General features: G+C 36.4%; 1 long non-coding RNA gene across 1 annotated transcript; it reads right to left on the bottom strand.

The window, feature by feature from the left end:
• Nucleotides 1-14,734: 14,734 nt before the first annotated feature.
• Nucleotides 14,735-15,347, bottom strand: LOC107838324 (uncharacterized). The gene is made up of 2 exons (XR_001664385.1): nt 15,275-15,347; nt 14,735-14,865 (listed from the first exon to the last, which is right to left on the bottom strand). It is a non-coding gene; the product is annotated as an uncharacterized LOC107838324 (long non-coding RNA).
• Nucleotides 15,348-22,659: the final 7,312 nt, after the last annotated feature.

Here is a 22,659-nt window from a genome sequence, read left to right as displayed (position 1 = left end):
TAGTAGACCCCGAGAAGATGCGACTAAGCAGCAGATTTAGAAGTACACAGAAAACTATGGGATTTGTTAAGAACTGTGAGCTGCGCTGAAGTAAATAAAAGAGAGAAATTCAAATACATGCTGAGAGTGAAACTCCTTCCTGAAGGTGAAAACATATCACAGATTTCAAAAGAAAATAAAAACGGGAGACTGCAGATAACATAGGAAATAGCGCCCCCTTCACTTCCGGAGTGCAATGGCCCCATTTCCAAATAAGGTAAGAGACTGACAGTGGTCCGTCCCGCCCCTTCCTGTTTGCTGCAGTGAGGTCCTTCTCTTCAGTCCAGGCCGAGGCGTAACTGTGTTTGAGTGTATATGCAGACACATTACAGGTCAGTTCCCTCCCTGCAGGTTTTCACTGTGCATGTCTATAAATCAGTGTTAATTGATGCCAATCCAAACTTTTCATTCAGGCAGCCACCATGTTTTTATATTAAACAATGTTACAGTGACAGGAAGTGTAAAAATATTGCTTATAGTATTGCTTATAGTACTTATGTTACTGGGAGACATTAACAACACTTGAACACACATCTATAGAGTATTAAAAATAAGAAAGTTAAAAAGAAACAATTTTTTTGCAAATTTGTTAAATCCTAACTAAGTCATCAGCCAGTGGATCTGAAAACACGATGCAATGCTGATCGCATTTCGAGCCGGTGTTCTGACTATCTGTGCTACCCATCAATCCGCCCTACCTTGTGGTAATACACACATCCATGCTGCGTTACATACTGCTTACTCAGCAGATTTCTTATCAATACATCCTACCTGTCCAAGTTTTCTTTAATCTGTTTTATTTCGTCGATAATTAAAGTAAACTTTATTTTATTTATACGTAGCTTTATAACCCTGTACCTGTACTTTGAAATATTTTAGCTTAATAGCTGTGTAATATTAGTGGATACAAATAATATCCCATCATTTCAGGTGCACAGTGATCTGCGCTGTTCAGTGGACACATTGTGGCTGCATTTGATAAAAACTGTCATACAACGGATTAATATGCTAAAAAAAAGTTGCAGTGATCTGTATCTGTCTGTTTAATTCCAATAAAAACCTGTTTCCCATGTCTGATACTGTTTTATTCTTACAAACGCCTCTGTATTTAAAACATTTTAACAGGTAGGATATTCTGATGAAGGAAGTGATCTTCTTGTGGTTTCGTTGTGCATATAAATTGTTCCCATGCTAAGCTAAGCATAACTCCTCAGCTTCCACTTCAGTCCCGTCACTCAAATAAAGTTATCCAGTGTATTTAACATTAACAACCTGCTGTAGTTTTCGGTTTGTAAACATGACAGTAGGAGTTTTAGACGCGGAGCACGGATAGATAGACTTAGCTATCTATCCGTGCTCCGGTAGGAAAACCTGACGAGGTAGCACAGATGGTCAGAACACTTGTACAACATTTTAATCTGTTTATTCAAAATGACAATTCTGTTAAATTTGATTTAATGTTTCCAACAAATTAATTAAAAATATTTTAGATAGTCTGACATGAAGAGGTGTCAAGTGTAGTTAACATCTTAGGTCTGATTCTTGTCTTTTAAAATCAGTTTCCAGTTTGCTTTCATTTCACCACTGATTGAGTTTTTTCGCCATCATTTTGTCCCAGAGCTGAAGGAGTTTTTAGCTTTAATTCTGTTTGTCTTGAACTTTCTGCTGCATGTTGACATGAAGCCTGTTGTTTCTTGTTGTTCAGGCCAACTACAGCTGCTACAGCTGCCCTTTGTCAGAGGCTCAATCCATCGATACGGTGTACAACAAGCATATCAGCAATGGAGACTTCTGGTACTGAAATGGTTCAGTGTTGGCTTCCTGCGACTTCTCGTCCATTTACGCATCAAAACGTAAATGTTCTGTTTGCGTCAAATGGTCAGAAACCGTCGTCATGGTTTTATGCAACTTGACAAGCGGGGAGGAGCTGTTATTCGAGGGTCAACATGGAGACATCAGCTTCAACAAGACCAGTAAGAAGACCCACAAACATTTTTATATTTGAACAAGTTTCTAGATTTCACACTAAAACCCAAGGAGAAATAAAAACTGCAGAGAGGAGTTGTAGAGTAAGACAAATTATTTTTATTCATATGTGTGTTGACATCAGTCTCACTGTGCTCAGGTTGGGGACACAAATATAGAAATTTGTGTAGCAGTATAAATGGGCCAGACTGGAAATGAAGTTTTTAAGCAAAACTGTGGGGAAAAGTGAGGGTGTTTTTGTATTCTTGTATTTGTTTTCCTTCAAAAGAAAATAAATACATTTTTAGATGCACTGTTAAGAAATGAAGTCACCTTTTTGACCACATTGGTGGCGCTCTCGAACCTGACCCCAGAACTGCAGTTCCAGCTGGTTAGATGGGTCAGAACATGTTGACCTGAATCTGTTTGTGTTTGAACTAATCCTGGTGTTCCTGTTCCAGACTGCCCTCAACCCGAACCCTTCAGTGAGTATTTGCTCATTTTATTTATGAAATCTGGTCATCTAATTAAGGCTGTGACGATTTCTCCAATGATTTGAGTTCCTCAATTATTAAAATTCCTCGAGGTAAATTGTCTGCCTTGAAGTTTCGTTAACTTATGCTTTAATATTTAGCGGACTGTGTTCCTGTCAGGTGATTGTTTGTGTTGCACAGCGCTCTCACTTCATCCTTTGAGTTGGTAATGGATGCTAAGTGTTAGCAGCATAATGTCTAATTTGCAAGTTCAGTTCTGGGTAATTTCATTGATTTATGATAATATCCGGGTTTTCATCGTTTTTGTAGGACCAGTAAGCATCATTAAATTGTCAGGTGTGATGCCTGGAGTATGGCAGCCTTTCTCCTACCGGAGCTGCTGGTTCAGAGCGAACCGTGAGGAAGAGCATGGTTTGTGTATTAATACATGTGCAGCGCAGACATGTAGATATAAATGGAGCACAGCGGACTGTTGTAGCTGATGCTTTACAGACAAACCGGAAAATAAATTTACCACCATCCAGGCCGCAACTAAGGGATGGCAAAGCGCATCGTGGCGGTACGCAGCTGGTAGATGTGCTTCTGTGTGATAAAGAAGCCAAAGTGACAATTAATCTATTAAATTGACTGACGATGAATACATAAACTAAAAACTGGAGTATAGACATTTTTTGTTGGTGTCTTTGTGAGCCTGCCGCTTTATTGTTTGATTCAATATACCTTCAGACTTTTGCATAATTTTTGTCTAGATTTACTTAGAAAGTGAGCTATTATATTATTGTTACAGGTTAATTTTCTAAACTACACAAAAGGTATTGTAGATATGCATGAATATGAAAATTTGGGCCAGGGTTGTTAGCCGATAATAATGCTGCTGTCATTTTTGTATTTACCAATAATTTATTTTTTTTTTTTAGAGTACTCGATTACTAAAATAATCATTTACAACAGCCTTAAATTTAATATTTTGTGTATTTTAGCATTTCTGCATCTATTAATTGTTTCAGATTAAGTTCTGGGATGTTTTTAGGAAGAACTAAAGTTTGACTAAAATAATCCAGCTGATTTCTGGAAAAAAATCACAAATATTTCTGTAAAAACATTTTTTTTCTTCTGTTACAGACCTCTTTGAACCCAGCCTTTCTGAAAGAGACGCCACTGAAACAAACAGTAAGTTTATTTTTCCTTCCTTGTTTTAAACATTAACTAATTTCCTACTTCATTAAAGAGGAAAAAACTTACATCCTGTGTCCTTTTTCACCCAGGAGGAAGTGAAGGTCCTCTCATTTTGGCGGGCTGTTTACTTGCTGTCCTCTTCATCGGCCTCATCATCATGATCATCATAATAAAATCCCAGAAGGTGAGCGTTACAGTTGGTCTCAGAGTTTCTCTTAATATCAGATCTCTTCGTCTGAACATCAGTCATGAGGTGAAGGAGCAGCTGGACATTAATCTCTGTTTCTCTGAACCTTTTGGTTCTTCAGACTCCAGTTGATGCATCCAGGACCAACTCATCTGATCCAGGAAATGGACCTGGTGTTTAAACGACCACTTCCTGTGAGTTTATTTCCTGTTTGTTTCTAAACACCAGTTAATAGTTTCAGAGGGAAGAACCTGTTCATTCAGACAGGCGGCAACGTTTCTTTTTTACTTTTTAAAAACTTTTTTTCTGGAACAGTGGAGCTAAAGACTAGATTTTATTTCATATTTTGTTGACTATTAGGATGAAAATTTCATCAATGATTACCTGAAAGTTTCTGTTCTGTTTACAGGAGCCTGAAGGTCTTTAGTTGATATCATGGATCATCATCATCATCATCTGTTGTTTTCTACGTTTCTAATGTTTTTTTATCATGCACTGAAGACTTTGCTCCCTGTTTGCATATTTTACCCAGTCTGCAGTGATATGCAGAATACGATGAGCCATAGAAGGTAGATTAACCAGTTTCCTCCCTTCGCCACTCTCACTGCACCAAACCAAATGTTGCTTCTTTTTTTTTAATTTTGAGTAGTTTTTTATACACCAGTAACAGGGGTGATGAAGACGGGTTAAAGATCTCTTTGGTGAAATGATTGACAGCATTATGGTCTGAACATGAACTCAGTCTGAGGTCAAGGGTCAAACTGTAAACATGATTTATTTTTAGGGTTTCTAAAACTCCTGCAATATGATTTAAACCAAGTATATGGTACATATACAGTATGTGTGTACAGAAATGTGCAAAGTATTTTTTAATGCTCATTACGATAATCACTTTCTAAAGATTCTTATTTTTACTCTTGCTCTTTTCAACTGTAGCTATTTTATATTAGGGCTGCACCGATTGCACTTTTCTGGCCGATCACAGATCTTTAAAAAGCCTGATCTGTTGTTTCTGATTTTGGCCAATATCTTATTTTTTTGTTTTGTCTGAATTGCTGCTGTGTTGTTAACTGCAAACATGCAGACATGACCTGGTGGGCGGGGCTAACAGTCGAGCCCGTCACTGCAGAGCAGACGACGACAGTGGCTGATGCTTCGACCTCTGGTGAGGTGGATCAGATCAGCTTCATATGTGAAAATCAGCCGATCACTTGTCTCCCAAAATGAAGGAAATCGGTGCTCCCTTAGTTTATATTGTCCAAGTGAATTATGCTATAATTTATTCTTGGAATTGCTGGGGAAATGAACTGGTTCATGTCTCAACTGTATTTATTACAAATATTGCTGAATAAATTCTTAAATATTTCATAAAACAGCCTTTGATTTTATTCTGTTTTGTCTATTTTCAGATGAATTCATCTTGTTTGGTTTGACATTTTAGACAAAGGGGCTAAGAAGTGCTGCTTTTTTTTTTTTGCAGATGAATCATTTTTGTTGCTGCTGCAATTTATCAGGTCTTTCTCCGACAAAACTGTTCAAACTTTGTTGTGTTTAACTGAAGCAGAAACGCAGTCCGGGCGCCTTTTGCTGTGTTTCTTTAGAAGGGTCATTGCTAAAGAAGCTGGTTATACAGAGTTCTCCTTCCAAGCATGTTGATAGAAAGTTAAGTGGAAGGACAAACTGCGGTAGGAAGAGGTGCAATAGGAATAACCGCAACCATGACAGTTTGGTGACGCAAAATCCGTTCCAGGTTTTCTGGGAGCATCATAAGGAGTGGCCTGAGGCTGGAGCCAGAACGTCAAGGCCCGGTCCAAATACTCACCCTGCATCCTACGCCCCTCTATGAAGTGTGGACTCAATCTAAATACACACTTCATACGGTACAAGCATGCATAAATTTGAGATTTGGGACAGCATGCCTCTGTCGTAACTTTGACATCCAAATGGTGGAGTGGTTGCTGTTTAGGTATTTGTACTTCTAAAATGTACAACCTCAACATAAAATACTTTAAAATGTACAGTAAAGATATTCCAAAGTCATTGCTGGAGATAACTGGCTAAAGAAAACAGCCCAACACCTTTATTTTCCCCTCTCACAAAAACTTAAAGAAATTAATTAAAAAAATATGTATGAAGTTTTCCCTGATATGACTTTCTGGAAGAGAAATTCAATATAAATATCAATTCTGTCTCATATCAAGTGTAATAAGATATTTACACAAGAAACTAAACAATACTTAGTAATATTTTGTGTTTTTACAGTGCAGCGCGTCTTTCTGTGGTCACACCTCGACTCTGATTTCAATATTCACCGAGCATTTCTATTATCATGTAGTAGTTTATTATCAGAATAAAACAGCTTTTACTTGCATGTAAATATATATATTTTATATATTTAAATGCAGAGTTAATATATAATATTTTTTATTTTTAGGTCACCACTGTGAGATGATTCTCCATGTTTTAAGTGCTATTAGGGTTTATCTCTGCCTGCAGCAGCAGCTCAGATCAACGTCTGACTGCAGATTCTGTTTGGTACATGATCTTCAACATTCCCATTTTTCTGTATGAAGAAATATTTTTTCATTGTTCTGATGGAATAATCAGAGTTTCTGATACTTGATTTTTCATGTACTGTAAGCCAGAGACATCAACATCAATTAATAAAGCACAATTTGCTATCATAAACATTGTTGTGTAAGGATTTTTAATATAAATCCTGAACTTTCCATGAACATCGTTAATAGAGAATAATCTCCAGACGAAGCAAAGCAGAGATCCCTGCAGGCTGGACATGGAATAAGAAAATAATATGGTTTTTATATTTGTTGTTTCTAAATTCAGCATTGTTCATAAATTAAGCATTTTTAGCCAAAAAGTGTCTGTTTCTGATTTTTAGCCTGACAGTTATCACTTTAACTGTAGTTTCTAAAACCATCCAGCAGAGGGAGCCTTTACTTTTCTCTAAGCTGCAGGAACTTTCCGTCCTCATTCTTTACGCTCAAACTCACACGAAGGCAAACGGTAAATGCTGAAAATATTTAAAAATCGTGGAATTATTTCTTTAAAGGTTTCCGGAAATGCTCTACTTTGGAGCTTGTTGAATCATGGGGCCAAAAAATTACAGTCCACAGTTACAAGTTGCAACAATGCGGCTTCACCATAAGGACTTTGTTGACGAATTAAAAGCACTTCACCTTCAAAACGACGAAAAGGACAAGAAAATCAGTCATCTGGAAAAGCGAGTGAATGAGCTGGAACATAATCAAGGATGTGATCGTACTGGACCGGTTAAAAAGAGATTTATACCCGTGCTGTGAGTCGAGCACATGCCGCCTTCCTGGAATCCAAAGGCGTCACATTAGAAGCTAAACAGACTGAAGCTTGCCACTCGTTGGAAAGGAGGAATCCTGGACATAAACAAGCCACCAGCCTGAGGTTTGTGAGGTGGGCGGAGGGGTCTTGGTTCTCTGATGCTCCAACATTCCTTTGATGCTTCTTTTTGAGCCAATTTATTTATCTTTTTAGTTATCTTTTTTTCATGTAATTTTTTTAATCTGTGCGTCAGAATGCCGCTTGTGTCACTTACCTATAGTATTTAGCCAAAAATAACAATTTACCTAAATAAATGAGTCAGCCAGACCCGGTCTAATAATGACTGAACGATTCTCGGTTCCTCTCCTCACAAAGTTGGTTTCCGATTGTAGCTTCCGATTCGGGAAATTTGTTGCTACATTCAGCATCTTTAATCTACTGCAGTTAAAAAACTACAACATCTAGATCAGTGGTCCCCAAAGTGGGTCCTGGAGGCCCGGCATCCTGCATGTTTTAGTTCTCTCCCTGGTGGTAGAAACAACCTTTTCAGCATGTCAATGTTCCTCTTAGGCCTTCTAACGAGACATCGTTTGATCCAGATGCGCTAAACTAGGGAGAGAACTAAAACATGCAGGATGCCGGGCCTCCAGGACCCACTTTGGGGATTACTGATCTAGACTCTTCAAACCTGGACTGGATTATTCACAACTAATAGAAAAATATTTAAAACCAATTGTGGGATTTGAGAGACTTCAATAAAGGGTGATAAATACTCTTTTTGCATTTAAGATTTGAATTCCTCCTTCTCTGACATTTACATCATTTTGCTGTTTTATCCAGGTTTAGCTTTTTGTTTTTTCTCTTAAAAGGTGCTGAAGGTAGTGAACAATTAGATGTAACTGTTGTTAGCAGACTTAAAGTGATGCCTGTTTTTAAAGGCACTCTTGCAGTCATGTGTGTATAAAATATACAAAAGCAGGGAGAGAACCATGTGGAGGACAGATGTTTCCTTAAGGCCTGCAGTCTACATGTTAAAAAATCTAAAAAGGTGATCTTCTCCTCTCCTCATATTTTCTGTCAAGATTTGATGAATCAAATAAAAATTTAGTTTTTCACTATCGAGTCACTAAAATTCAAATCTAGTAAGTAGATTTGAATATCAAATCTAATCACTTTGCGAGAGTGTTTGGGAGATTTAACATTTTTCTGAATGTTTGGACTAAATTACAGATTCTAAATGTGTAATTTAGATACTGATTCGATTCATAAATAGTTTTAAATATTTGGATTTAAATTCACAAAGTGATTTAATTTTTCAGAAAACTAAATATATATTTTAATATTATTTAATTCAATCCTTCAGTCTGTCATATTACGATCATTTTTTCCCTTCTTAATAATTCTGTAGACTATTGCCCATTTGTACCGTATAGGCCCAAAGGATTCATGGTTAGGAGATTATTTTATTTTATTTATGTATTTATTTATTTTTTTACATGAGTACATGTAAAATGATCAAAAACTAAAACTATTAATTTGTATTGCAGTCTACATATTTATCAGTAATTGAGGCTTCAAACAGTATTCCTCTAAAGAAAACAACCTTTTACCTAGGAATAATTTTAAAAATAAACCCAACTGCTCGGTTGGGTTTACTTCCTGTCTGCAGTTTTGCAGGCAGGAAGGGGTTAAGCAGATCTAGTGTTCCTCATGTGGTTTTCCTCCCGTTTCCAGGAAGCTGACTGCCTGTTGCTGGAAAGGAGCCAAACGTGTCAGCAGCAGAGTTAGGCAAGGAGGAATCTTATTATCGGCTTTATTAAATCTTCACATGGATGAACTCTCTGAAACTGAATGCATGTAACTCTGGATGTTTTGTTGGAAATCTATTAGTGAATCATATTTTGCCTGCAGATTCTGTGGTTTTTAGTCCAGGAAGTGCAAATCTGTGGTGTAAAGCTTTATATTAATCATAATGCCTGTAAGATGTCATGATCTGTTGAACTAAACAGAGCAAACATATAAAATGTCCAGAATTCAAATCATTGAGGAATACAGTTTGTCAGTGAAAAAAATAAATATTCTGATCATTTCATTACAGAATATGTGACAGATGATGATGATGATGATATGACTAAAATCCTTTCATGAAAATTCAGTTTGTGCTCAGACAAAACTTGTCTTTTTGTAGCATACTGTATACTTCTATTTACTGCACATTTGAGGACAAACTATTAAATGTAAAATAATCTCAGTAAACTTCTGGTTGAGCTCTACATGATACCATTCACTGCTGTGTTGGCAGTTATCCATTATTACATTTTATGCAATTTTGTGTTAAATTTTATTCAAATTCAAAAATACTTTATTGATCCCAAAGGAAAATGAAATTTTGTTTTTACTCATATTAACTCAAAGTAATTGTAAATAGCGATGGTTGTTGGGAGGAAGGATCTCCTGTAGCAGTCTGTATCACAGCAAATTTGAAGAAGCCTCTTACTGAAGACACTGTGTTTTCTCAAGACAACCTCATAAAGAGTATGGCCAGTGTTGTCCATAATTTTCTTAATAATATGGACATGTATTTTATTTTTAGATGATTGTAGATATCTGGTTGGTTAGTTGTCATATTCTCCATTTTCAGTTGGACCTGGAGTCTGAAATAAAGTTTCTACCATCAAGTCATTTAACTCTTAAATCTACCTGATGTTGGTGAGAAACACAGTCCCACTGCAAGAAGAGCAGTTCTGAAGTTACTCTTTAACTGTCTAAAAATCCAGTTTTAGTATTATTCAACAATGATGAAATATTTCCCCTAAAAGAGGAAAGCAAATTATTAAAAACTAACATAATAATATTGAAACCCAAACAGGATACATGTTTATCTATATTTGAGTCATTAAACAGTAAATGTTTTTATATTCCACTAAATAAAATGACTTGTTACCTGAAAAAAGGGAAATTAGGGATCGAAGCTGGGATTAAATAAATTAATGGGAGGCTGTCACTACAATTTCATTCTAGTGGCTGGAATGTAGGTGGTATTACTTTTTGTTTTGAGAGAGAGTAGAAAAGAATTTGCAAGCAAGCAAAGAGGTTTGTGAGCGGAGAGCTAATCTGTGCAGAGAAGTTTTACGCAAGAGGGGAAAATGTGAGCGTGAGCACAAAGATTTGCGTGAGCACAGAGAATATTTGAAAGAAAGAAGTTCTGAGTGCAAGTATTACAAGTTTTGAGAAAGAGATGAGATCCTGCTTTCAAACGTGTGCTCTTGACTTATGGCAGTAAAATTCCCCCATAGATATTGTCCTTTGATTTTCCTCAAAAATAAAGTGCAATGCTTTTCACAGTGCAGAGCTCAAGTTTCTCTCTCTGCTCACATTTTTGTAGTTTTACTGAGAAGAAAGGGGGATTATATTTTGACTCCACCTTTCTGGAACATTTCCAATTCTGCTTTATGCTTTGGCTGCACTTAGAGTCCTGAAAATAATCAAACATGTAACTGCAGAACCACGGAGTCGTTTGTTCTGTGTAATCCTCTCAGTCCCACTGCAAGAAGAGCAATTACTAAATTACCTTTAACTTTCAGTGAAACCAAACAAGTTTAAAAATGTGAAGTCCTGTGATGAAGTATTTGCTCTGTTTATTGTCACTGATTCAGGTCGACTGTCTGAATAATGTGTTTTGCTCTCACTTCCCATCCCCCTCTCTCGTTCTTATTTCTGCAGTCAAACCGTTTAGCACAACTTCCTAGTTTTGCTGTCTAAATGATTAAATATTTCCCCTGCGATAGGCATTGAAATAATTAAAAACTAAAATGGTCAGAATGGCAAAACCTAATGCAGCCTATCACAATTTATTATGCATTCTAGATTTCCATCTATTTTTTTAGGTGGCAAATGGTATTTTTTTGTGTTGTTCCTGTAAATAAAATAATCTGTTACACAAGAATATTTTTCATAATACAATCAAATTGCTCACATGCTCATGAACTCAAACAGCTCTTCAGGCTTAGGCTTGTGAATAAAGCATATAATGAAAAACCAAACAAAAGAGTTAAATCAAAAGAGAATTTGATTTGTTGCAATTATTATCAAAATAAGATCAAATAAAAATGTTGAAAGTTGACATCACTGCTTTAAGAAACTTTCAAACTTAAATCAACTAAAGAAATTGAAAGAAAAACTGAATAACAGAAATCTATTCCAGGGTTCTCCAGGCTCTTTTCTCGGCTCATTTCTGCTCAGTTCATACACGCTCCATCTGGTTAAGGTTACACAGCTTCAAAGATCTCACTGTGCCAATTCTGAAAACATCTTTATAGCTTTTTATGTTGGCAGGTTAAGGCCAAAATTATCTCCATACACGTCAAAGTACAGCAATATTTTGTATTCATGTTTTAAAAAACGTTAAATCATTAAAAAAGAGAAAAATTCCTGGTGCAAGTACATAATGGTAGATTAAGATACAAGCAGCCGTGGCATTAATGATCCAGGAGAAGGGTCTTACAGCTGTCAATCATCCTCGTGCACTCGCTGCTAAATGTGCTAATGACAGAGAAACAACTGACCGTTACAGGAAAACCGTTTATCTGCCACCTCCTTACTCTGATTGGTTGTTTCTAGTCAGCAGTGGGAAAAGGCAGAGGAGAGATTATCTTTCTCATTACATATTGTCACGACATGGTGACAATTGCAACAAATATGTAAAAAATCTCTCTATATTTTTAAATAAAAGTTACAAACTGCAGCTTTAAATCAAGGCTAAAATCCACCTTTTTAGACTTGTCTTTGATTAGTAGTAACTGTAACATTGATTCATAAATTTATTAATGATTATTCTTGATGATTGTGATGACATTTGACAAAATGTAACGTTTGTTTCTTGCTTCATAACGGTTACTGTGTTTCAGGTAAAGCATTTTGCCTGGTTGCTGAAATGTACAAATGAATACTTGACTTCTTTCCTTGTGCTGTTGCTGCCTAGACTTGTTCGTTTTCAATAAATCATTTGGATCATTCCAAACTCTTGCTTCTTTTAAACTATTAAACATAACAGATGAAAAGAAAATTGATATAAAGAAAAGATACTGGTACTTTTAGTATCTTTCTACTGTGGAAATGCAAAGAGAGAATAGAAGTGAAATTATTTAATGAAAAAAAAAACTCCTAAATCCTGGATTCGTTATTACATCAATATCAATATCAAATATTAGCTGGTTCCTTATTATTCTTAGTTAAAAAATCCAAATGTTGGAGCCTGAGGTTGTAAAACCCTGGACAAAGAAGTAAAGATTAAACTTAAAAAATAATCATAGTTGATCGTATGAAGTTCCTCATACAGAGGCAAACAAAAAAAAAAATCATTATTCACATGAGGTTTAGATATTTTTTGTTTATATTCAGCTAGAAATGTGATGATTAATCAAGAGAGAATAAAATCAGCAACATTTTCATCCTGATTCGATTCATAAATAGTTTTAAATATTTGGATTTAAATTCACAAAGTGATTTGTTTTCAGAAAACTAAATATATTTATCAGAAAACTAAATATATTTATATTATTTAATTCAGTCCTTCAGTCTGTCATATTATTATCGTTTTTTCCCTTCTAAATTATTCTGTAGGCTGTTGCTCACTTGTACCGTCTTTGTAGGCCCAAAGGATTCATGGTTAGATTATTTTTATTTTATTTATGTATTTATTTATTTTTTTTACATGGTTGCAAGTCCTGAAACGTAGAGGTGACGTAGAAGAGAATTAATCAGACAAAGCACGCATGTAAGGGGAGGAGCAGACTAACGTCTCTCCCTTCCCCTCACAACGTCCGTGAGTTTCTAAAACGAATAAAACCGAAGGAAGGTTACATTTCCTCTAACTGCTGTGTCCAGAAAAGGAGAATATTTAACTGGCCTTAGAGGGTTTTTATATTTTATCTAAAAATGTTATCATCGTGTTCTTTCTATGGATCGGTACTAACTGGACCGAGGACGACGAATCGTGGTTGTAAGGCTGCCATAAAAAACCCGGAGGACGGAGATGGCGGCCTTACTCAGCCTTCAGTTGGGTTAAAACGTCAGTGATTTTTCGTTTGGTAATGTTGGAGCTTTTCCATTTGTGGACGACTTTATTTTCTACAGTTTGTTGAACAGCTTCTACAAGAGGCCAACAGGACGGAGAGTAAAATGGTGAGTTCTTGTTTTAGATAATTATTAATGTTTTACTACTAAAAACATCAAAGTTTAATGTGGAAACACCACAGTGACTGCTCAGCAAACATGGCTGTTCACAGCTCGATTGCACACGTCACACTGATATGTGTATTTTTCAGAAAAATGTTTGTAATAATATTGTAGACAGAGTAGAGATACTGACCATGCCTTAGAGGCCGTAATGGCGATCCAACTGGTTCTGATGTACTCATGTATGGCAAGTCGTTTTAACATAAAATCGGTTTCGTCTGATTATCCACACTTACGTCGTAAATATCTAAAAATAAATTTTCCAGAATTTGCACATAACTCCATTTTTGTCAACTTGATGACATTATTTTAAAACATTAACTTCTTATGATCACTTGGTACTTGAGTAATCTTTCTGTAAAATAGCTTTTTATTTCGTCCATTTCTTTCTGTATAAAAAAGTCTTACAAAAATCAACAGCTTACGTGTGTAAGTTCATTACACCATAATTTTTACTCATTTAAAACACCATCATAACACCCCCACCCGAACTTTCCGGTGGGGGTGTTTTGTTCACAAACTTGCCACCAACCTGAGAGCACAAATGAGGCGGAGGAGGCCTGACCTCCTGAAGAACAGCTGTTATGATCTCTGACTGATTTTTCTATTTAAATCCCAGTTCATACAGTGTGAATAACTGAATGTTTATTAAAGATAATTTTCAATAAACTGACATAGAACCAATTAAATTACTGCACCAGTTGATAATGACAAAATTATAGTGACTTTTAAGAAAGAAAAGAGTACATAGGATAAAAATTTCAATTTTGTAATCTGTCAAAAATACTTCAGCATACAAAGATGGTTGCTTGCATTGTGCATTTTATATCAGATTTATATTTCTTGAGCTACATGTCACTTGTAAAAAATGTTTCGGAAGTTAACAGTTGATTTACCAATATTAGGATCAAGGTAGCTCAATTCTACCTACCTCCCACCCCTATTTATATATATTCAAAGCAACCAATCATAACCAATAAAGTTCAAATGCAAAATTAACCTTTCACCCATCAGTAAAAGGAACTATTTTCAAGGATCTCAATTTTTAAATGTAACTTTGGTGTGAGGAAACAATAAAAGCTGAATGCATTTATTTAAATTTTTTCAAGGCAGAATATTTACGGTCACTGTTGGTCGACAAAAATCAGAATCTCTGAAATGTAGCATTAGGTTGCATAAAGTAACGGTTTCTTATGTAATGGCTCCAGTGGTGTTCTCTGGTCACAGTTGAAATCAACCTAGCTACGCCTCCACTAGGATCTGCTGTGTAAATACACGACAGCGGCATAGTGGGCCACACCATAGACAAAAAGTGAAAGAATAAAAGTGTGCAATAAAACACAGATTTATTTATGTATATTATACTGGGAACACTGGCCACAGGCAGGGTTCAGCTTGCTGGTCAAACTGGGAGCAGTCCAGTGACTTCCGAGACGTCCTCGTAGACACAGGCTAAAGCCAAGGAGAAAAGAGAAATTATCTGACAGTGTAATAGAAAATACATCACTGATTCCTTCACATTCAGAATGAACATATGTTTTCAGCAAATTGGGGCTCTGACTCGTAGCATCTTTACAACATAGTTAAACACCGACATTGTGAAGCTGAGCTGTGATGCGACTGACCTTTCCTCACAAAATCCCCTGGTCTTAAATGCACTTCCCCTTTAACAGCGGTTTCTCATCAGCTCTCTGCCATTAGAAACCACAGTATGAAAACGTTAGCTACGCTAAGAAATTAACAGAGTAGTTACTTCCGGCCATAGAAAATACTTATCGGTTGGCTAGAAGCTAGTCTCTGACTACAACGTTAAGAAATTATGCTCCAAAGAATTTCTTTGTAATTTTTCTTTCATCCTTACCTGTGAAAGGTAATGCCAATGAATCCAGTTTCTACTATAAAACGGTTGAAACGCTCCCACACAGCATACAGAGCTCTGATCGCTCCACATTCAAGATGGAGGGGATGTAACGTAAAACTCAGCGCTCGTCATGACGCATTACGCATGACGTAGATGTGTACATCTGCAAATATCCCAAATATCCCTTCTTGCTGTCGTCCTTCTGACAGCGCTGTCCTTTAATCAGTCAGTCACGGTAAGGTTGGCTAAAAAGAATTATGATTAAATTAATATCCGGTCATTAAACATAACGTGTTTATTTGACTTTTAACGATTTTAGGGTTAGAGTTAGGGGTGATCTGATTCACATGTAGCACCGCTAAACATGAAAACAAAACCGGCTACATTAGTGGTAGCCGGTTTCGCCTTTGTTTATTAAAAATCACCAACACAATCAAAACTTATCCGAGTCATGAACTCCCAAAGTAGTTACGGCTGCAAAGTTGTGTTATTTTAATGCAGCGCAGATAACACTGCACTGCAAGCTAACCGACGAGCTTGCAGAGCTCCGGACGAGCTAACCGGAATCTAGCGATTGCTAATTTAAGAGTCCTTAAAATATGTGTACAACAAACTCGGTTTAGTGACGGATATTTTACAACGCGATTCAACAACTTGTATATGGTGTAAAGCTACAAAAAGTGCAATTGAACAGAGTTTTACTGAGTTTGTTTCTTTTCCAGTTGAGAAGCTAAGCTAATAGCTCAGCTAATGGCTGAACTTTGATTTCTGACATTTAAATGACTGTTGTTTAAATGAGTTTTATCCATCATGCACGATGAATGAACACAAAGTTGAACCATATTTAAACAGAAATGTAAACTACCTTAAACATTTCTTTATTTACATAAAGGAAACGATTTTACAAATATATATATAAAAAAACTTAATTATTCACATAAATTGACTATTTTCTTCTTCTTTTCCAGGCTCATAATACATGGAGGCTCACACATTTATGTTATTCACATTGGTTTTGGCCTTCATCCCAGTAGAAGTAAGTAACATGGACATATACTTAATATTCTAGCTGGCTACCACAGGCTCAGGGACGTCTGGGTTATTTTCTGCATTACACTGGTGAAAGAATATGTTAGTAGGGCTTAATATTTTCTTTTCATATATTGTACAATTATAATATATAATTATACAATGGTGGTTTGCAAGTAAGAGATACTGGGACAGTAGAGGGATCTCTTCCTTTAGAGAGAGGGGAGATAGCTGGAAGTTTTCCCGTTCGTTTTGGTTTCTGACCACGTTATTACACATCCCTGGGATTATGAGCAGGAATTTCCTGCATTACAAATACTAGATTTGAGGGAATCAAATGTATAATCCACATTACTTGCAAATCAACATTAAATTCCAGGCCTTGAGGCTGTAGGTGTAACAACGCTGGACACTTTTTTTGGTGTCCAAATGGAATATAAATTAAAAATCATATATTTTCTTTTTACTTTGTTTTTGTTTGTAATAAATTACTCCAGACTGACTTTAATCAACAAGTAGAGTGACTAAACACTTTAGTCTCTGTGAGACAGAGATCAAAATAAAAAGAAACCAGAGAGGATAAATGAGAAAAGACAATGGAGGGTTTCCACATAATACAATAAGTCTGAGATTTTAAGGTCATAATAAGTAAAAAAAAAATCAGACTTCATTCCCTGTCCAGTTGTCCAGAAGTTTTCTATCTGTTGGTCCACCATTCTTCTGTGCATCTGCCATTTGTTTGTCCGTTAGTCAATCTGTCATGCTTTATATCTGAAACTTTAATGCAGAAACATTCATATAACATTCATTCTCAACTTTTGTACTTGTACTAAAAAATAGCCAAATAGACAGAGGTATGTGCTTGTTTGAATCTGGAAAAGTAAAATCCTCAAATGTAGTTTAGAGGTTTCTTTTCTTTTTTTAATGAAACTATTTTTAGCAACATTGTTGCTATTGATGCAAGATTTTAATTTAGTTTAAGATATATTCATTTGAATATAATTTCAGTTATTTTAATCACCTCTGGTCACTTTACTGTACTAAATTTTCTTGTGGGTTTTGATTAGTTTTGCTTATTTCCAACAGTTTTTTTAAAGCAAAGAAAATAAGTGACCACTTGGACAAGAGAAAACTTGTGGACACATAACCAGGAACAAAATAATTAGCTTAGCATTATTTTTCTGATTTAATCCTACACCTTGTCTCAATTTATTGCCAATTAAAATATGAATTGCAGAGAAAAGCATTTTGGGGTGTGGTCTCTTATGTCTTTAAGCTAAATCTTTCCACTAAACTTGAATTAAAGCATTATGTTTCTTCCAGAATGGAGTTTAATGTTTAGAGAGGAGCTAGCTTTCTCTTTTCCCAGTTTTTCCTGTTGGGAGAGGAGATATTCCCCCACAGCTGTTTAAAAAGCAGTTTTACTTATTGAATTTCATGGATGGATGGATCTTGTTTCTATTTGATATTCTTTAACATCTTGGGTCTGATTCTTGTAACTTAAGCCCCTTTTGCACTGCACAGCTGGACCCGGGTCGGCCTGGCTATCGTTTTTGCATTAGCGCTTCCAGCCCGGTACCGCCCGGTTCCCTGGAGCCCAGAGAGCTGTGGTTCCAATCGGGCCAGCCAGACCAGGCCGGTTTGGAGTTAGCTGTTGATTGGTTCATTGGCTGTTGGGGCGGGACAAAGACCAGATCTCTGGATCAGAGGAGCGCTGATGGCTGTCATTTCAATATGCTGCATCAATAAATTCCCGTCATAATCTATTCTTACCCTACACTGCAATTACATTTGCCTCTTCAGCCAAAGATTTTAATGGTAAATGTAAATAACATTTCTCCAAATGAACCAATCGGAAGTCGTTTAGGCTGTGAAAGAGGGGATTTCTGCATCTGGCATCGTTCCAGCCGGGAAATCCTGCTGCCGCAGCGGTAGTTCAGCTGGCTGCGAGTCCAGCTCAGAGACGACATTAAGATGAGATTTATTTATTTATTAATTTTTTCGTTAAATGTAAAGCTGAGGTAAATGTTTTCCTCAGCTTCCTCGCTCATGAGAAAAAGCAGGACGGGAGACCCAAGAAGAAAACTGTTCTGCTGTCACTGGGGAGATCGCCTCGGTAGCTTTAGCAACGGGTCGATGTACGTGATGTATCCTCCTCAATGCAAAACGACCAGGGCCATGACACCAATGGGACCAGGTTGAACCGAACTGGGCCGAGCCAGGCCGGACCCTGGAGTGCAAAAAGGGCTTTAAAATCAGTTTCCAGTTTGCTTTCATTTCACCACTGATTGAGTTTTTTCGCCATCATTTTGTCCCAGAGCTGAAGGAGTTTTTAGCTTTAATTCTGTTTGTCTTGAACTTTCTGCTGCATGTTGACATGAAGCCTGTTGTTTCTTGTTGTTCAGGCCAACTACAGCTGCTACAGCTGCCCTTTGTCAGAGGCTCAATCCATCGATACGGTGTACAACAAGCATATCAGCAATGGAGACTTCTGGTACCGAAATGGTTCAGTGTTGGCTTCCTGCGACTTCTCGTCCATTTACGCATCAAAACGTAAATGTTCTGTTTGCGTCAAATGGTCAGAAACCGTCGTCATGGTTTTATGCAACTTGACAAGCGAGGAGGAGCTGTTATTCGAGGGTCAACATGGAGACATCAGCTTCAACAAGACCAGTAAGAAGACCCACAAACATTTTTATATTTGAACAAGTTTCTAGATTTCACACTAAAACCCAGAGAGTAGCATGAAAATGGCTCCTCTTGTTATATTCATTTACTCCTTGTTTATTTTATGTTGTATGTTGTATTTTTAACATATTATTTAGAAATAAGTTTATTGATCTTTCTATTGATCTAGCTATTAGTTAACAATAGTCTCAAAATGAAAATGTTATCATTTATCGCAATAATTTCTGGGACAATTAATCATCCAGCTGTGTGTGCTATGTGGTTTTATCTCTTATCCTGGGTTTCATGATCCTACTTTAGTGAAACAGCCCTCTGGTTGAACTGGGGTGAGCTCTGGTAAGTTTAAGGAGCTGTTAAGAGTTGAAGTTGCCTTTTCGACCCTATTGGTGGCGCTCCAGAGCCTGACCCCAGATGCCTCCTGTTGCTCCATGGTTTACTGAACAGTTTGAACTAATCCTGGTGTTTCTGTTCCAGACTGTCCTCAGCCAGAACACATCGGTGAGTATTTGCTAATTTTACTTGTGAAGTCTGATATTTTCATATATAGCAGAGACATGAGCAGCATCTCTGGTTTTATTAAAGTGTTTCAGGTAAATCTCTGAGATGGTTTCTGATCAGATTCAGGAAGAATTGAAGTTTGATTCAAATAATCCAGATAATTTCTGGATAAAATCAGAAAATACATCTTTCAAATAACAAAAAATGTTTCTCTTCTGTTCCAGGAGTCACTGAACCAAACAGTGACAGTAAGTTTCTTTTTCCTTCTGTGTTTTAAAGAAAATCAGACATCAACTCATTTCAATTTTCTACTTTCTTAAAGAGTTAAACTTAAATTCTGCTGTTGGACAGTAAAACTGTTTCCTCTTCCACTCAGGTGGAGGCAGAGGTCATATAATTTTGGTGGTCTGTTTACTTGCTGTCATCATCATCATCATCATCACCATGTACATCATGTGGAAACGCCATAAATCCCAGAAGGTGATTCTTTCAGTTGGTCTCAGAGTTTCTCTTCATATCAGGTCTCTTCTCCTGAGAGGTTGGTGACATGAGGTGAAGCAGCAGCTGGACATTAATCTCTGATTCTCTGAACCTTTTGGTTCCTCAGACTCCAGTTGATGGATCCAGCACCAACTCATCTGATCCAGGAAATGGACCTGAACCGACTGGCATGGTTTAAAGTGGATTTGCTGAATAAAGCGGTTTGTTGCTGTGAGTTTTTCTCCCACTGGGACTAAAGTTGACACAATCAGTTATCAGTTTTAGGGAGAAGAACTTGTTCATTCAGACCAGACTGGTTTAGCTTAGTTTACCTCTAACACATGGAAAAACCATTTTTAAACTTTAATGTTGCCATAACAACATTACTAATATTACAGCAGCTTCAGTGGACAGTAATATATTATATCTCTACTGTTTGATGCCCCATCTTGGTCTCGTTCAGGTGAAATAGTTTAGAGGTTTGAATCCATCAGCAGAGGCTCCACTCAGATTATTAAAGTGTTTCTGGAACAGTGGAGCAGAAGACTGGAGTTTAGCTTCAGTTTATCAGACTTCCAGGTTGATTATTTAGTCAGTAATTAACTGAAAGTTTCTGTTTTTTACAGGAAACTAAATCAGCAGCAGCTTGATGTCTGAAGACCTTTGACCTCACAGAATCTGGTTCTTCCGTGTCCAGAACATTCTCTTAACTTTCTTTATTATCTGCTGCTCTGCTGATAGTGTTTTTAATCAAACTCTAAAGACTTTGCACACTATTTTAACATTTTATCAAATCTTTAGATTCCAGATGTTTTACATAGTTATGGTTGATTGTTATTTATGAAGTTCCAATTCACAACAAATGTCATTTCAAGGCAGTTTATAAAAGAAACAATTTCATTTCAATCTCACATACATTCCAATTAAACCAAGTTATCAACAGTGCATTAACTTAAGTTAATTATTCAAATGAGCTTAAAAAGTTTCTATCTGAGGAAACCCAGCATATTGACCTTTAGCGTTCTCTCCTCCTGGACGTAGCAACAGTACGTGCTTCAGTTTACATCAATCTCTCATGCTCAGCATGCAGCGACAGTGGAGAGGAAAAACTCCCCTTTAACGAGAAGAAACCTCCAGCAGAACCAGAACCGGGCTGAGTCCAGGCAGCCATCTGCCATGATCAACTGGAGAAACGTTGTACTGAAGCAAAATACCTCTAACACTCTAAGACTGTAAACATTAATCTGAATGTCTTTCTAGATTTTATAAAAATATTTCAATATGGTCTAGATAAAAATACAGAAACATACACTAATGTGTGCAAAGTCTTTTTTGTATAAAAATTATATATTTAGATTTTAAGCTCTTTGTAAATGTTTTTGCTACGTTTTATATTTTTCTTTCTGCACTTTTTACTCTTGCATCATCCTGTAGGGGACATGGAGAACATTGTTTTTCTTTTGCATTCCCACGCAATAAATTAGCAAATACACCCTGATCTATTTTGCATACAGTTTAAAATTAAAGAGCTTATACATTATAAGCATGATTATAACGTATAATGTACATTATTAGCTATTTGGTGCAAACAAAACTGATTGAAAATTGATTTATTCACTGCATGTTTGTGTAAAGTTGAGATGGAACTGCACATGAAAACGGTTCTTTATTAACCATTAAACTACCAACACAAAAAACACAAAATTGTCAGATAATGTCATTACCCTGATAAAATAACTCAAATAATCCTAATAGCCTGGACGTATTTTTTTTTCTTTCATTCCTTCTTACGGAAAGTTTCTGTTTATATCGGATGGAAATAGATGGAAAGCCCATTTTTGGCCTGTTTAGCTTTTGCATTTTGCATGTTTGTGGTGCATTTTTATCCTAAAGAAAAAGATATTAAACTTCAGGTATCTTGCAAACGAGATGCTAACATATATGTAGAAAAACATTACAGCAGAGAGACTCTCAGTATTCAGTATGCCTGCAAAAGAAAAATAATCCTCCATGTCTCCCAGCGGGCACCGCACTGTCCAACTACAAATACTATTTTATATTTTTCATGTTTGTTATGCTGTAATCAGTCAGCTCCTCAAGTTTCTCATGATTGCAGAAATTCACACAAAACCAACAAATGTCCACATTTTTCCACGTTTCTGTGTAATTGTGAGTTTATTGCAAGTTTTCTGCAAAAATAGTCAAAAACATCGAGTTTAAATGATACCGACTTTCACCTGCAGTGGGCGGCATTTCTTACTTTGGCCTCAGCTTGACTTGATGTTATTCTGAGATCAACACAAGAAACTAAAATCGAGATCTTTGAGTTATTTAAAGAATAAAATTTATGTGTGTTTATTTTGGAAGGAGGAAACATTGTTGCAAAAATCCTTGCAAATTTTTTTTAACTTGGAAAGAATCACAAAAACAATCATGAAATCCTGGAGGGCTGATTATGTAGCTAGTGGCTCTGGGGATGGGGTGTAACTTGGTAAAAAAAATAAATACATTTTATTCAATTCTTCGTCTTGATTTTAATCCACTATTAATGTATGTTTTGTTTTTTGTGGTTTAGACTATAGGTGTTCAAAATGTGTCATGTTGGTCAAAATTGTCAAATTAAAATAACTGATGAGCCAAAAATACAAAAAGATTTTATAAAACTGATTTGTTTTTTAAACATACTGAAC

Source organism: Poecilia formosa, unplaced genomic scaffold (assembly GCF_000485575.1).
Source record: "Poecilia formosa unplaced genomic scaffold, Poecilia_formosa-5.1.2 Scaffold240, whole genome shotgun sequence".
Lineage (NCBI taxonomy): Eukaryota > Metazoa > Chordata > Actinopteri > Cyprinodontiformes > Poeciliidae > Poecilia > Poecilia formosa.
The sequence above is the reverse complement of the archived record's forward strand: the minus strand, read 5'-3'. Positions and strand labels throughout refer to the sequence as shown.